This window comes from Fukomys damarensis, unplaced genomic scaffold (genome assembly GCF_012274545.1).
Source record: "Fukomys damarensis isolate Sample0158 unplaced genomic scaffold, DMR_v1.0_HiC HiC_scaffold_16, whole genome shotgun sequence".
NCBI lineage: Eukaryota > Metazoa > Chordata > Mammalia > Rodentia > Bathyergidae > Fukomys > Fukomys damarensis.
Window position 1 is genome coordinate 72775918 of NW_022900928.1, and position 14867 is coordinate 72790784.

General features: G+C 44.8%; 1 pseudogene; it reads right to left on the bottom strand.

Moving 5' to 3' along the window:
• Positions 1 to 4159: 4159 nt before the first annotated feature.
• LOC104865286 lies at positions 4160 to 5825 on the bottom strand (annotated as a pseudogene).
• Between the last annotated feature and the right edge of the window lie 9042 nt (positions 5826 to 14867).

The following is a 14867-nucleotide window of genomic DNA, read 5'->3' on the forward strand; positions in this document are numbered from 1 at the left end:
TTTTATTTACTTACTTAGTTTTTTGAGACAGGGTCTCACTATGTAGTTCAGACTGCCTTGGAACTCACTATGTAGCCCAGGCTGGTCTCAAACTCACAGTGATCCCTCCTGCCTCAGCCTTCTGAGAGCTGGGATTACACGTACGCACCACCATGCCTGGCAAGCTTCATAGATGTAAAAAGAGGTACATAAGGAAGTGCAAACCTCTACTCAGGACTCTCGAGACTGACAGGAGTCACTTGCTGCGCCACCGGCATTATTAAAAGCTGATTTGCTCCTTCATGTGTCTGAGTGGTCTGCCTGGGAATCTCACGTAGTTTTCTGCTGCACTGTACTTTGGTGTTGGGATATAGATGGCCAGAAGGGATGAAATAAGGGTAAGGGGTAGTGGAAAAGATTCTGAGATGGCAGACAGCATCCAGACCATGATGACACTTTATGCCACATTATGATTTTCAAGTAGGTGAGTGACATGATCAGATCTGAAAAATTGGAGACAGCATGCAGCTTAGTGTCTGAAACTTAGTAGAAGGTTACTAAGTGAGGGTTGGACAAGTGCATATCAACTTTGTTGTATGAGTGTGTAGGAAGGATCCTCAGTGTGAGCCTGAAGGCCGGGAATTAGGGGACTTTGCAGTAGTCAGGGTAAATGATAGTGAGAACCTCAACTGAGGTGGTGATGATGAAGATGTGTGGAAGAGGCACGGAGGTGACAGAATGCCTTTCAGAAACTCACTAGAGTTTAAGAGGGATGTCGAGAAATTAGAGAGAGCCCAGGAGGAAGAAATTCTACTTACAATTGTGCGAAACCAATAACAAACATTGGAATAAACTGCGTGATACACACCTGTAAACCAGCCAGCCTGGGCAATTTAGTGACTCAGCAACACTCTGTCTCAAAGTAAAAAATAAAAAAGGGCTGGGGTTGTCGCTCAGTACAAAGGCCCTGGGTTTGATCCCCACTAATACACACACAGGTGCATGTACACACACACACACACACACACACACACACACACACACACAGAGGAGCAACCAAAACAAAAAGCATCCTGGCTATAAATGATGAAAACCTTAAAATTATTAAGGGATGTTAAAGCCTGCAATCTTTTTTAATCTTCCACAATCCTGTATTACTGGGCATAGAGGTGGGAAAGGCACACTTCTGCTTGTCAAAGTTAAATGTAAACCATTCTCTCTCCCTCCTCCCTGAAAATCTCCCCATCTTTGAGTTTACTGTCAGAAGACCCAAATACCTGTCATCTTAGTACCACCCAGTGGCAGATCCTGGGGTCATTACACCTCATTTCTTTCAGATTTTAGCTCCAGATCATTTTTACTCTCATCAACTCTTCTTCTGTTTAACACTTAATGGTCTAAGTCACTACAACTCATCTGAAAGCCCTGCTGACCTCCTGTCCTCCCACAATCTTGTTGCCTCCTCTACCTTGACCATGAGTTCCTATGGTCATACCCTAATAGCTTTTGTCCTAACCAATAACTGAATTTCCCCATGATCTCCAATTTCAAGCATTCTCATGTCCAATCGCCACCTCCTATTTTCCCTGTTCTCTTCTGGTATTCCATTCCAACGAAACTTAGACCAAAGCAGGATAGTCTACTAGTCTCAATTATTTTCCATAGGCCTCCAAACCTTTGCACTGTTGTTCCATCAAATTGTTGACTCACAGTTCCACCTCCCTCCCTACTCAGCTTAAGTTGGCATGGTCAATCACTAGAATGGGTTTCTTACAGACATTCTAACTTCCCTATCTGACTCACACTATGTGAGGTTGATCGGCAGACCATCTTGGGCAAATTCAGCAATCCACTTTCTCTGCACAGCACTCAAAAAGCTGAAAAGCACCTAGAGGAAAAGACAGGACCATCAAGTAAGGTTCTAATGATGCCTAGAAATTATACTGCATGTCTATAGTTGTTAACTCCCCTGCTTTCCTAACTGAATACGGTAGGTACTCTTCTCTCTGCTCAAACTGCCAATAGCTTGTTCCTTATCGTCACTCAGAGCTACCAACTTTGTTTCCTGTTTCACAGAGAATAGTCAGCTCATGGGCTCCCCCCACATCTTACCACCCCCTCCTTGTATCCATATCCATCTACTCTACCCTTTGTCCTATTTCTGTGAATGACCTATCTATGTCCTGGCTAACTGAACTCATTTACCTAGACCCGGGTATTTTTCTTACTTAGGAACATTGCTCTAGCAACTCCTCCTTTCTTTCTTTGTATCATAAATTTATCTTTTCAATGACATAGTTTTTAGTGAGCCTATAAACATGAGGTTATTTCTCTCATTTTATTAAAACTTTTTTGATTTCACTTCTTTTTCAATTATCTCTCCATAATTCTCCTTCCCAGTTCACTAAAACTATAATTCCTTTTCTTCTATTTATTCTTTTTTTTAAGTTTAATACATTAAAACTGGATATTTATTACTTTTAAATTGCATTTGCCTTTTTTTTTTTTTTTTTTTGGCGGTACCAGGGATTGAACTCAGGACCTTGTGCTTGCAAGATAGGCAAGGTGCCACTGAGCTAAAACCCCAGCCCCTGCATTTGCCATTTCTGAACAATACAAAGAAGAGGCAAATCCAGGGGTGTAGCTCAGCAGCACCATGCCTTGGCATGCACAAGGTCCTGAGTTTGATCCCCGGTAGCAAAACAAAGCAAACAAACAAACAAAAACAAAAACAAAATAGAAGCAAATAGTAACACAATAAAACTCTTTAAATTCCCATTACTTCCCCTAAGGTCCTCCCTTAAATATTCTCTCCCACCCCTTACAGAACTATATCCTGAATAAAATCCTTAAATATATCATAAATAGTGAATTATGAAAAAATAGCAAGAATTATTTCTTTTCTTCTCCTAAAAAAAGAACACGGTAGCAAAGACAGGGAGCCAGAAACTGGCTGGAGGTGTCTAACATAGATGGCTACTCTGGGTACAGATTAACCTACTACAGGTTAACCTACTACCAGAAGGTAGGGTGGGATGGAAAAGAGACCGTGGGACTTTGACAACCTGCCTCAGACACCAGGGTAACTTCTTCCCCTGACAAGAGCAGAATGATTGGGTGGACAACCATAACTCAGAGATGGGGAGGAGGGGGCTTATAGGCCCCGTCTAAAACCCCCTGCATGAAGAGTGGGAACAGGGCACAGGCACAGCCATGAAGTCATCGAGGCAAGGGTCTGCTGGTTCCCATGAGCTGAAGAGAACCTTCTCTCACCTCACTGACATGGATGCCTGTTCAACAGACACGGGCATCTCTATCCACCTCAGCTTCACAAATAGCAGAACACTGCTCAAAATGACAGGAAGAACAAAGAAGAAATCTCCTTGGAAGAATGGCCTAAAATTCATCTGATAAATCTTCTTATGTAGAAAAATGGCTAGAGTAGATTTCAAACTGAAAAGTATTAGTAACGGTTATGGCCTGGGAGTGAGTGGGGTCCTATCTCGGAAGAGCTCTTACCTCCTAGTCCAAGGCAGCCCATTGTTTTTCAAAAAAGGGGCAAACATGGCCCCGTGTCCTATTCTTTTCATCCTTTTGGCCTTAAAAATGCCATTATCTTATGAGGAGCTGAAAAGGAGCCGCTGCTGACAGAACAATCACAATTCTATGTCTCAAACACTGGGGCTCATGTGGGGACCCCATGGACAGGTATCTCTGACTTTTGGAGTTCTGATCTAAAACTGGCTTGGAATTGTGCTGTGTGCTCTTTGTTTCTATCCTTTTTAAAGAAAAAAGAAGGAGGATAGAGATGGTTAAATACCTTTATTCCTCCCAGACCCTTTACAACTCTGGGGTCTTCCTCCAGGGACCAGAGGGAAGAAGGCAGGGGATCTTGTACTAGCAGTCTGTCCTGAGGAAATAAGAGTCCAGCTCCTGATGAAAGGTGCTCAATGGGAGAACCACAAAGTCCAGCAAGCCCACTTCCAGCACAAACAATGGGAGTTTGAAGAAACTCGACTGTGGAAACCAAGGCTGGCCCATCACAACTCTGCACCCGCAGATTCTGGAATGGAACACCTGCTGCTGTCCTCAACCATCCAAGGAACTAATGCCCACTCAGAGGATGGGGAAGAGCCACTTCCTCCTCATGAAGGAGATGGAGAGCTCCCCTAGCTCCATATTAAATTTCCTTTTTGTTTGTTTTTGATGGCCACGATGAAAACTGAGCATTCCTAGGCAAGGCATGGCATCTTGATGTCACAGAGATAGTGGGGTCTTGTTTCTGGTCTTCTGAGGTTTGTTGCTCAGTGGGGAATTCCTCCTCTGTAATTTCAAGCTTTTCCAAGGCTGAATTCATATTTAGTACTTGCAAAGTCTCTCCAAGTACACATGAGAAACCAGGGCCAGAAACAGACTTCATCGACTTCCTCCACAGGTGGAGTCTGAGGCCAAACATCAAGATGACCAAAATGGATGTCTGGCTCTGCCTCTGCCTGTTGTCACTTATGCTCTGTGCTCCCCAGAGACTATCAGCTTGTAAGTAATACAGGCATTGCCACTGGGGCCTGCTCGCTGAGGAAAAGATGAACCAGGCCGAAACTCTTTGGAAGAAGAGGGCTGTAGGGGGGTCTTCTTGAACACTGTTGCAAGTGGAGTGCTGGAATCGTTCAGCATAGAAGCTGGATGGTGCGCTGGCACAATGTCACTATCAGATACCAGTGCTTTCCAAGAGTGCTCCAACTGCTTAACAAACCTGTAAGACTGCAAAATATCCATGATGCAATATAAAGCAGGAGCCTTTCCCCTTTATTACTGTGGGCAGGGATGCCACCCATGTAGTCATCAGTCTCCATGGTGCCACTCCATCAAGCCTCACCCTGGATGGATTCCATGGCTGTGGAAGACAGAGCCTTTTGGGAGGTTGGTCTACATGTGTCAACTGTGTACTATGTTTCATTGTTTAAGGGCTTTCGCGCATGATCTATGTTGTGGATCAACATCCAGAGACTGTAGTTCATTATCTTAAAGTTCTGAAGCACCAGTCATGCTGCAGGGTCTTACACAGAGTGTTGTACATGTCAACATCCAAGTTGAGACCATTAGGCAAGTCTTGTAGGAAGTCCAGGTCTTTAAATGTTGGCAGAGGCTTCTCTCACTCTTTCTGAGAAGCACACCATTCATAGGTGAAGCCCTAGAGGTCATATTTGATATGCTTCTTGACTGACTGTGGCAAGAGACCATTCATCATCACAATCCGAATGTTCTTTCCCCCTGCCTGCACAGAGTACAGGTCACAGAATTTAGACAGCAAAGTGGGAGGGTTCCGGTTGAGGTTCATGTAGTAGCTAGGAAGCAGCTTCTGCAGAAACTGCTTCTTTATGCTGCATCATCTCAATGATGAACTCGTCATTGCTGGACACATAGAAGAGGAAACCACTAGCTCCAGAGTTGCAGAGTTCAATCACAGAAGAAAAGTACAAGTAATCATCAGGTTGGATGCCAAAAGCTCCTTAAAGTAGCAGAGGGCAACAGAGGCATAGGTCTTGAACCGGAAGTCATTGTAGGGATGAACAGGTGTCGGGTTGCTCCCTTCACTGGGAAAGAAGATACTCTCTGCCACGTAGAAGTCTTGTATGAGGACATCTTGCTCTGATTTGGTACTTAGACTCCCCACAGTGTGAGTAATGCCTAATTGGATGGCACCTTTCAAAGCTGATGACATAGTCTTTTTATATGTTGTCTCTCCTGAAGAACCAATACTTGGTGGCCTATTTTCTTGATGATTATGCCAGTGGCATAAGCTCCTCAGATGCCATAGGTCTCTTGATTCCAGACACTGTTGCCATATTCCATTCTTCTTATACCTCCTTTCTTACCCAAATGTTCGTATTTTTTATGGGTTCTATTTATTCTTTTTTTGGTACCGGGCATCAAACTCAGGTCGCTGCGTTTGCAAGGCAGGCGGAGCTAAATCCCCGGCCCTATGAAGGGATATCTTCTGCCTGTGCTTTCACGTGGTATTTTTATTCACTGATGCATTGGTACTGAGGATTGAACCCAGGGCCTTTGTACTGAACTAGATCCCCAGCCTGTTTTCATTTTGAGACAGTTGCTACACAGATAAGTTACCCAGGCTGAGCCCAAACACTCCGGCTCAGCCTCCTGGAGGGATGAGATGATAGGCATGTGCCTCCATGCTCGGCTTCTGGGACCTATTTGAAGAGGGCACCAGTCCCATTCACGTGGGCCCCATCATCACGAACTGATCACCATCCAGTGGCCTCAAATACACATCCCCTTGAAGCTTCACCCTTCGACATATAAATTTGAGGGGCACAAACATCCAGTCTGTGATGCTGATTCTTTCTGCTCCATTTCCATTGCTCTTCCTTCTCTTTCATTTTATTTCTTCTCTTACTTTCCATTTTCAGGTTCCTCTTCTTTCTCTGGCCCCTTCTTAGTCTTCTTTATTCTTCCTCCTTAATTCCCTAACTTCTAAATGTTGGAGTACCCAAGGGCTCAGTCCTTCTAAGTGCAACATAAAGCCAAAAGATATAACAACACATTGATACATTTGACTTTTTCTTAACTTGGCAAAAATATTTCAAAGTTAAAAGTTTAGTGGGGTACTGGGGGAAAATTGTAACATACATATGAGAGAAAAATAATAAAATTTCCCCAATGCCATGAGAGGGCAAATCATAGAAAATTATGTAGGCAGCCAAAAAGCATATAAAACATGCTCAAGTTCCAAATACATAAGTATTGAGAACATTAAATTCATGTTTATTGTTGAATTATAATGTATAAAACTTTTTTTCTTTTTTTTCAGCTTTAATTGAGTTTATTGGTACATTTTAGGGATACAGTACAGTTGCATTCATTGTTGGGAATTTGTACCTCCACATGACAAGTCTTGATTCTCAGTTTTTCCCCTTGTCCCTGCCCTCCCTTCACCCCCTCCTCCCCTCCCCATCTACAAACACTTTATTTCCATCTTTTCATTATCTCACATTTTTTTCTTTTCCCTTATTACCCTTCCCCTACACATCCCACCTTCCCTACACCTTTAGCTCCTTTCTTCCCATTTCTACATGTCAGTAATCTTATTAGGATCTTCTGTATTATTGCAGATTATTCACACCAGAGAAACTATTCGATATTTACACATGTGTGCCTTATTTATTTCACTTAGGAGTATATCTTCAATATGTATCCATTTTCCTATGAATGAATCTATTTTCTCGTTCTTTGTGGCTGAGTAATATTCTTTTAGCTATTACAAACTGTGCCGCTATAAACATGGGTGTGCATACTTCTCTGTGATATGATTCTTTTAGTTCTTTTGGAAAGATACCCAGCAGAGGGATGGCTGGGTCAAATGGAACCTCCAGTCCAAGCTCTTTGAGGTATCTTCGTATTGATTTCCATAGTGGTTGCACCAGTCTGCACTGCCACCAACAAAGGAGAAGGGTTCCTTTCTCCCCACAACCCCGCCAACATTTGTTATTATGTGATTTCTTGATAGCAGCCATTCTTTGTGGGGTGAGGTGGAATCTCAGTGTTGTTTTCATCTGCAACTCTCGAATGATCAGTGATGTGGAACATTTTTTCATATATTTACTTGCTGCTTTGACTTCTTTGTCTGAGAAATGTCTGTTCATTTCGGATGCCCATTTTTGAATCGGGTCTTTATATTTGGGGGGGCTGATTGTTTTGAGTTCTTTATATATTCTTGATAATAGTCCTTTGTCTGAGGAACAGCTGGTAAAAATTTTTTCCCACATTGTAGATTGTCTCTTAGTTCTGCTGATGGTTTCTTTTGAAGTACAGAAGCTTTTTAGTAAGATGAGATCCCAGTTGTTGATTCTATCTGCTAGTTCCCCTGCTACTGAGGATTTGTTCATAAAGTCTTTTCCTATGCCAATGTCTTCCAGAGTTCTGCCTAACTTACCTTCCAGCAAGTTTAATGTTTCTGTTTTAATATTTAGATCTTTAATCCATTTGGATTTTAATTTAGTGCATGGTGTTGTGATAAAAACAGCATGGTACTGGCAAAGAAACAGGCCTGAGGGTCAGTGGAACAGACTGGAAGACACAAAAACAAACCCAGATGTACTCAGCTACCTCATCTTTGATAAAGAAGCTGAGCATCCTCAGTGGAGGAAAGATAGCCTCTTCAATAAATGGTGTTGGAAAAACTGGATGTCAACCTGACACAGATTAAAAATATAAAACATTTTTGTAATATTCAGTCATGGTCAACAAACACGAGCTCTCATACACTGCTGCAGATTTGTCAATTGTGGCAACATTCTGAAGGGCAATTTGGCGATAGCTATGAAAATTGTAAATGCATATGTTTCTGCTATAAAGCTTTGGAGCAGTTTACATAATTTATGTAAATTATTATGCCTCCTAAGGTGCTGTTTTCTCACCTGATAAAGAATGGATATGCTGCAGTGTTCCTATGAGCATTACAGGAGATTATGCCTGCAAAGTGCTCAGGTTTGATACCTTGTCTGCCTTTTCCACTACTGGTAACCTGCACACCAAGAACTGTGTCTGAAGTCACATGAAAGTGTACACCTATGATGCCAGCCCCTCTGGGAGGCCTGTAGTCTCAGTCACTTAGAAGGTTGAGGTGAGAGGGCTCCTTGAGCCAAAGGAGTTCAAGACCAGCCTGGGCAACATAACAAGACCTTATCTCAAAAAAACCAAGAAGCAAAACAAAACAATGCTCTGGGAGCCTGAGGCAGGAGGATAAAAAAACCCAAAGCAAAACAAACAACAACAACAAAACCCCAAAACAACTCCCCCAAAACCAAAGACAAAAGACTGCATTGTAAGCCAGGCATGGTGGGTGCACACCTGTAATCCCAGGACTCAAGAGGCTGAGGCAGAAGCACTGCAATTTTGAGGCCAGTCTGGCATATGTAGTCAGTTCAAGGCTGTTCTGAATTACATAGTGAGACCCTGTCTGAAAAAATAAATAAATAAGAAAAATAGAAAGTATTGAACAGATATACACATATGCAAATGTGTGTAAGATGTTTATTTATAGCATTGCTTATAAAACAAAACTTCAGAAATAACAATGTCCATAAATAGGGAACAGATTACAAATGTATTATAATTCTATGCAATTGAATATTAAGCAGTATTAAGTAATATTAAGCAGTAATAAACACTAAGTAACAAAGATGGAGATATGAAGGGATTCCCTAGAAATATTAATAAAATTTTAAAGGCAAGTAGGAGCCCTGGGAATGCAGCTAAGGGACACAATGTTTGCCTAGCATGTGCAAGGCCTTAGGTTTGATCCCTGGACTGTAAAAAGAAAAAAAAATTTAAAGCTTCGACTTTTAAAAAAAGTAACTAAATGGCAGGTTGTAGAACAGTATAAATAGAAGGATCACATTTGTGTTTTCAGAAGGGTATTTTTAAAAATCTAGAATTATACACAAGAAATCATCAGTGGATCAAGCACGTGGGTCTGCAGGATGAAGAACTAAATGACAGGGCACAAAGTTTGACTTTTCATAGTTTACTCTTACGTTGCTGGGGTATTTTTGCATGAGCATGTTATGACTTTAATCATAAAAATATTTTTAAAACTAGAAAAAGAGAGCTTCAAATAGAGGATCAGGAATAATGGGAAAGGAAAGAGAGAGGATAGAAAAAGTGTGTACTGAGTTGAAGACTGACCCCCCCCATTCATGCCTACCTTAAACTTCAGGATGTGACCTTGGGGCTGCAGTGTCAGTGGCAGAGGGTATACTTAGCATGAAGAGGGCTCTGGGTTCAATCCCCAGCATAGCGACCTTATTTGGAATAAGGTTTTTGCAGGTGTAATGAGTTAAGATGGAGATTGGGTGGATTGAGGTGGGAGATCCCAACCCCATGCCTGGTGGACCTCATGAGAATAGACGAAGGGGACACACATGGGGAAGAAGGTTGTGTGGAGTGGGAGAGGATTGGAGTAATGAGGCTTGGGGTACAGCTTAGCAGTAGAGCACTTGCCTCACAGACCCAAGACTTTGGGTTCTCCCTAGACTTTCTTACATCTGTACTTGGGGCAGGTATGGGGGCCTGGATTAATGCATATGTAAACTGAGGAACACCAAGGGGTTTTAGCAACCACCAGAAGCTGTAAGAAGCAAGCAAGCAAGGAGCCTCCCTAGAGCCTTCAGAGAGAGAGAGAGAGAGAGCAAGGCCCAGCAGGCACCTTGATTTCAGACTTCGAGGCTCCAGAACTAGGAGAAAAATTCCTGAGGTTTTAAGGTACCCAGTTTGAGGCACTTTGTTATAACAGCCTTATGAGCAATCCTAATAGAAAGAGACAGAGAGAGATGAAGCATGCTAATGGGCCCAGAGCGGGCAGCTGTGAGATTATTTAATCTGGTATATTTGCTAAATAAGTATTTATGGAAAGTTCATTCTGTGCCTAGTTTTATCAAGAGGAACCAAGAAAGTTCCCACTCTTCTTAGCCTTTGTCACACCTTCCCTGCGATGTGGGCATTTCTGCCAGTTCCCTCCAGATTTCCAGATTTGGTGGTGTGTGTGACAGTGTGTCTCTGTGCGGAGAGGGGACTCTTGGGCAGGAGGCCCTGGCTTATTATCTCTGCAGCTACAGGGGTTGAGCCAACAACTCTGGCTCCTGCCGGAGTCAGCTCCTGCTGTCTGCCTTCCAGCTGTGTGCCTGCTCTTTTCACTCTGATCCCCCCTCCTGTTTGGCCCTCTGTCCCCCTCCTTGCTGGGTCACTGCCCCCTGGCATCTGTACTCTGAAGCCAGCAGCCCTGCTGGGCCATTCACAGGCATAGTTTAATGGAGGTGGAGGGCAGATATTAGGTTCTTCCCTCCTGCTCCCCACAAAACCTCACAGACAAATACACTCAATGTGTATTAGGGCCCTGGGAAGGGGTCCAGGCAGGGAGGCTGATGGAAAGGTAGAGGCTCTGGGGGGGATGCAAATGGACTAAGCGCTGTGTGTGTGTGTGTGTGTGTGTGTGTGTGTGCGCGCGCGCGCGCGCGTGCCCGCGTGTGTTGGGGGAGGCACAGATAGTAATCACTGTGTGACTGAGGGGAGGGGCTGTCCTCAGACTGCCCTCCTGGGCAATCACATGCCAGCAGCTTCATCCACTACCAGCTGGCATGCAGCCTTTGGACCACCAAGAAGCCTATCTGCACGGCCCCCAGCTTGGTCACTGAAAATTCTCAGTCACAGTCTCCGTTCTTGTGCTGGCACAAGGCCAAGGGAGTTAGCCCAGGGAATCTAGTCTTTCCCTCAACCACCCCACTCTTCAGTGTAGAGGGGTAGAGAGTTCCTTTGGAGGCATGAAATTCCCCAAACACCACTTCCCTTTCATATTCTCTATTCTTTCTGCAAACCCTCCTATGCAGAATACCATCTTGGGAAAGAGAAACTTCTCCTCATTTATCTCATCAACCCCTGGCTCCACATTATTTTCTTTGGCTACACCTGTGGACACACACGCACACACACGCGCACACACACACACACACACACATCTTCCCATCCAATGTCACAACCGTATCAGAAAAAAAAATTCCCTAACGCTGTAAATTCAATGCTTCCCATCTTTCCTGCTACTCTTCTTTCTGTCCCCTCCTGTTAAAAAACTCCTTTTCTTTTTCTTCTCCTTTCTAGAGTTTGGACTGTGTATATTATTGGTAAAAACCCTGGAAAAGAGGTAGAAGGGAGAGGCCCTGAACTCAACTGACTCTTTCTTCAGCCTAAGGTGGAAGATTATAAATCAACTGCACCAACATTAGGTAAAGTCCCTCTGATTCCAGTGCTTCTACTCAGTGTTTAGTTGCTACACAAGCACTTCCAGTGCACTGGTTAGAAAATGGAGAGAGATTCAGAAAGTTATCTACCCGCCTCTAAGCAAGCAGCAAAATCCAAAGGGGTAGTGATTTGGGCATGAGAACATGCAGTTAGTGGATAAGTAGAAGGCAAGTCCTTTCCCAAACTACCTTTTGGAGCAGCACCTAGGGAAGACAGATTTGAAAGGGTACCAGGCCAGTTTCCAGGATGCTCTGGGACCCATGCGTAAAGAGGGAAGAGAAGACAGGGGCTGCAGAAGGGCCAGAAGGTGGGGCTTCTACAAAGCCCTTTCTTATTGCTCTGGGTTCTACCCACTGCCAGGCCTGGGGAATCTAGAGACACTGGTGGTTGGGAGTGGGGAGTGGAGGATGGGAAAGAGGACCTTCTGCTGTGGTTGGTAGGTACTTATTCTTTGGGTCCTTTGTCTTGAGTACTCAACCCTCTTTTGACTGTAGGTCTGAGTTGGTTTAAAATAAATTTTCTATCCTATTATCTGATATCCTTCAGTATAGAAAATTTTTTATTATTATATGCTTTCAATACATAAATAATCCATTCAGGCTGGGGATTTAGCTCAGCAGTTTGGTGGCCTGCCTTGCAAGCGCAAGGACCCGAGTTCAATCCCCGGTACCAAAAAAAAAAAAAAGAATCCATTCCTTGTGAGTATAAATACATATTGCATCTTCTAGAGATGCTGAGAAAGACACGGAAAGCACGAATAGTGAAACATGAGAAGGAAAAGGAGAGGAAGATATCAAAAAGGAGGTGAGAAATAGAAGAGGAACAGGAAACAGGCTGGGAGAGATCTAAAAGGGAGGACAGTAGTTCCACCATTTGTGCAGCCTCCAAACACAGATGACAGGGATAGAAAGCGGCCTTCCCCATGGACTGTGCTGGCTGCCTCTGCTCAGGGAACCCTGAGCAAATACATCCTGATCCCCACATAAAGGGCCAATTAACTTCGCTGTCTCTGGAAACAAATCCGATAACAGGGTGACAAGCCCCTAGACGCTGAGGGGCCCTGTGTTTGCTGAGAGGCTGGCTGGGCCAGGAGCAAATCGGGGGATTAGCATGGGGCAGGATCTGCATAGAGGGGAGCGTTTCAAGCCTTCCCTACTCCAAAGCAGGGCCTGGTGCCAGGAGGCCAGATTTCTGTCCTGGTTGAGCATCTAATGTGATGGAACCCACATGATCATGGTCAGCAGGGGACTAAGTAAAGGATCCTGGAGTCGTGAATCTGAAGTGTCAGAGCAGGTTCAATTTCTCCTTAACAGGTGAGGAAACTGAGGTCAACATGGAGGGCTAGAAGGATGACATCTTGTAATTGGCAAATATAGGAGAGGAGCTCACTCCTGGGTTGCTCATTGCTGAAGGGGCATAATCCTAGTGGTGAAACACTGTATACCCCCTACCATCTCTTCCACCTGAATGCCACCTGGCCCTTAAACAAGACTATGGAGTGAAGGCCAGAGGTACAATCCTACGTCTTCATATTCTACCTCTTAAGATATTAATATTAATATATATTGGAAAGAGCACGTCCCTAGCTCCTTTTCCCTTCCACCCCAACCTGTCAGCCTCAGGGGCTGCTCAGATGTAAACCTGTGGGACACCAGGATCCTAGTTTAGCCCTGGCCGATGGGTGAGGTGCTGAAAGAACAGTTCCCGGGATGCTGACTCCTGCGGGGCCACCCAGTGTGGCCCCCTAACTGCTTTGGGCTTCCCGCTTTGCCAAATGTGGTCCACAGCTGAGGTGAGGAGGCAGGAGGCACCAACCGAAGTGTGTGGACTGGGGGAGAAATCTTGGGACGAGACCCTCACCCCTTAATAACATCTAAGGCTCACTCTGCACTCTGTCTCAAATTCTCTGCTCTTTGACTACTCTGGGATTTATGACTGCATAGCTCACACTGCTCTGTCCAGGACCTATTCCCCCGCTGCCTCTGGGGTAGGGTCGGAAACAGCCACCCCTACAAAGACTGTTTCACCTCAGAGCCTGACAACAAAAACTATGCTACCACTTAGCAGAGCCCCACCCTTGGTGGAAATGTCCGGATCCTCCTTCCCCCACACACCCACTAGACACCGCCAGTCTAAAGTGTACATGTATGTGGGAGTCGGGGACTGGAAGAGACTCAGGTAGAAAGAACCCAGAAAAGTTGAAGTAGGATGGAGCTAGGGGAGGGGTTCATGCACCTCCACTCCAAGAATGGCCACTATCAGGATTGGACCGATTTACACAGATTTTGTATCCATCCAGTCTCTAAAAGAACTTGCCTTTATAGAAATAGCATTGCTCTTTGTCCTAGACTCCTTCAGTGTACTAAAAAATGTAAATGAATTTAATAAAACATGTAGGACCAAGGAAATGCGAAGTAAGACCTAAACACTAGTGGTTTGGGTCTCTCTGGATCTCCTTCCAGTTCTCTCCGTATTCTGCTGAGCCTGAAAGAGCTCTGGGGTTGGGAAGGCTGAAGTAGAACCTGGGTCTAGATGTGTACGACTGCCCTATTAGGAGCCAAGGCTTGGACCTGATGCGGAGTTCTCTTCCCACTCCCAGCTCCCGGCACAAACCACCCCGACCTGCTGCTCCCTGGTCACTTAAGTATCTGGACTTGGAAGGGAGCGAAGGCAACAACGTCTTTGCTAAAAGAGCTCCTGGTTGCACTTTGCCTCAGTTTCCCTGAGGGTCAGGAAAGGAGGGGAGAAAACTGGTGTTCTAAAGTAGCTCAGAAGGACAGATTCTGACAGCCTGCCTCCTCATCTTGGGTGCTTTGAGAAAGGAGGGAAACTCTCGTCGCATCCAGAACAGGACGTTGGGCGAGGGGTGCGGGGCGGGGACTCCAACGCACGCGCTCGCTCGGCAACTCGGTTTCCTGCCCTGCTAGTGGCCGTCGGGGTAGGGGTGGGAGATGGAGGGAGGCGGATTAAGCCCTTAATTACGCAGCGGTCGGCGGCAAGGCACCTGCTTTCCGTCCGCCCCGCTCCCAGGGGACCTCGGCGCTGGGGGTGGAGAGAAGGACCGGCGCCGGCGG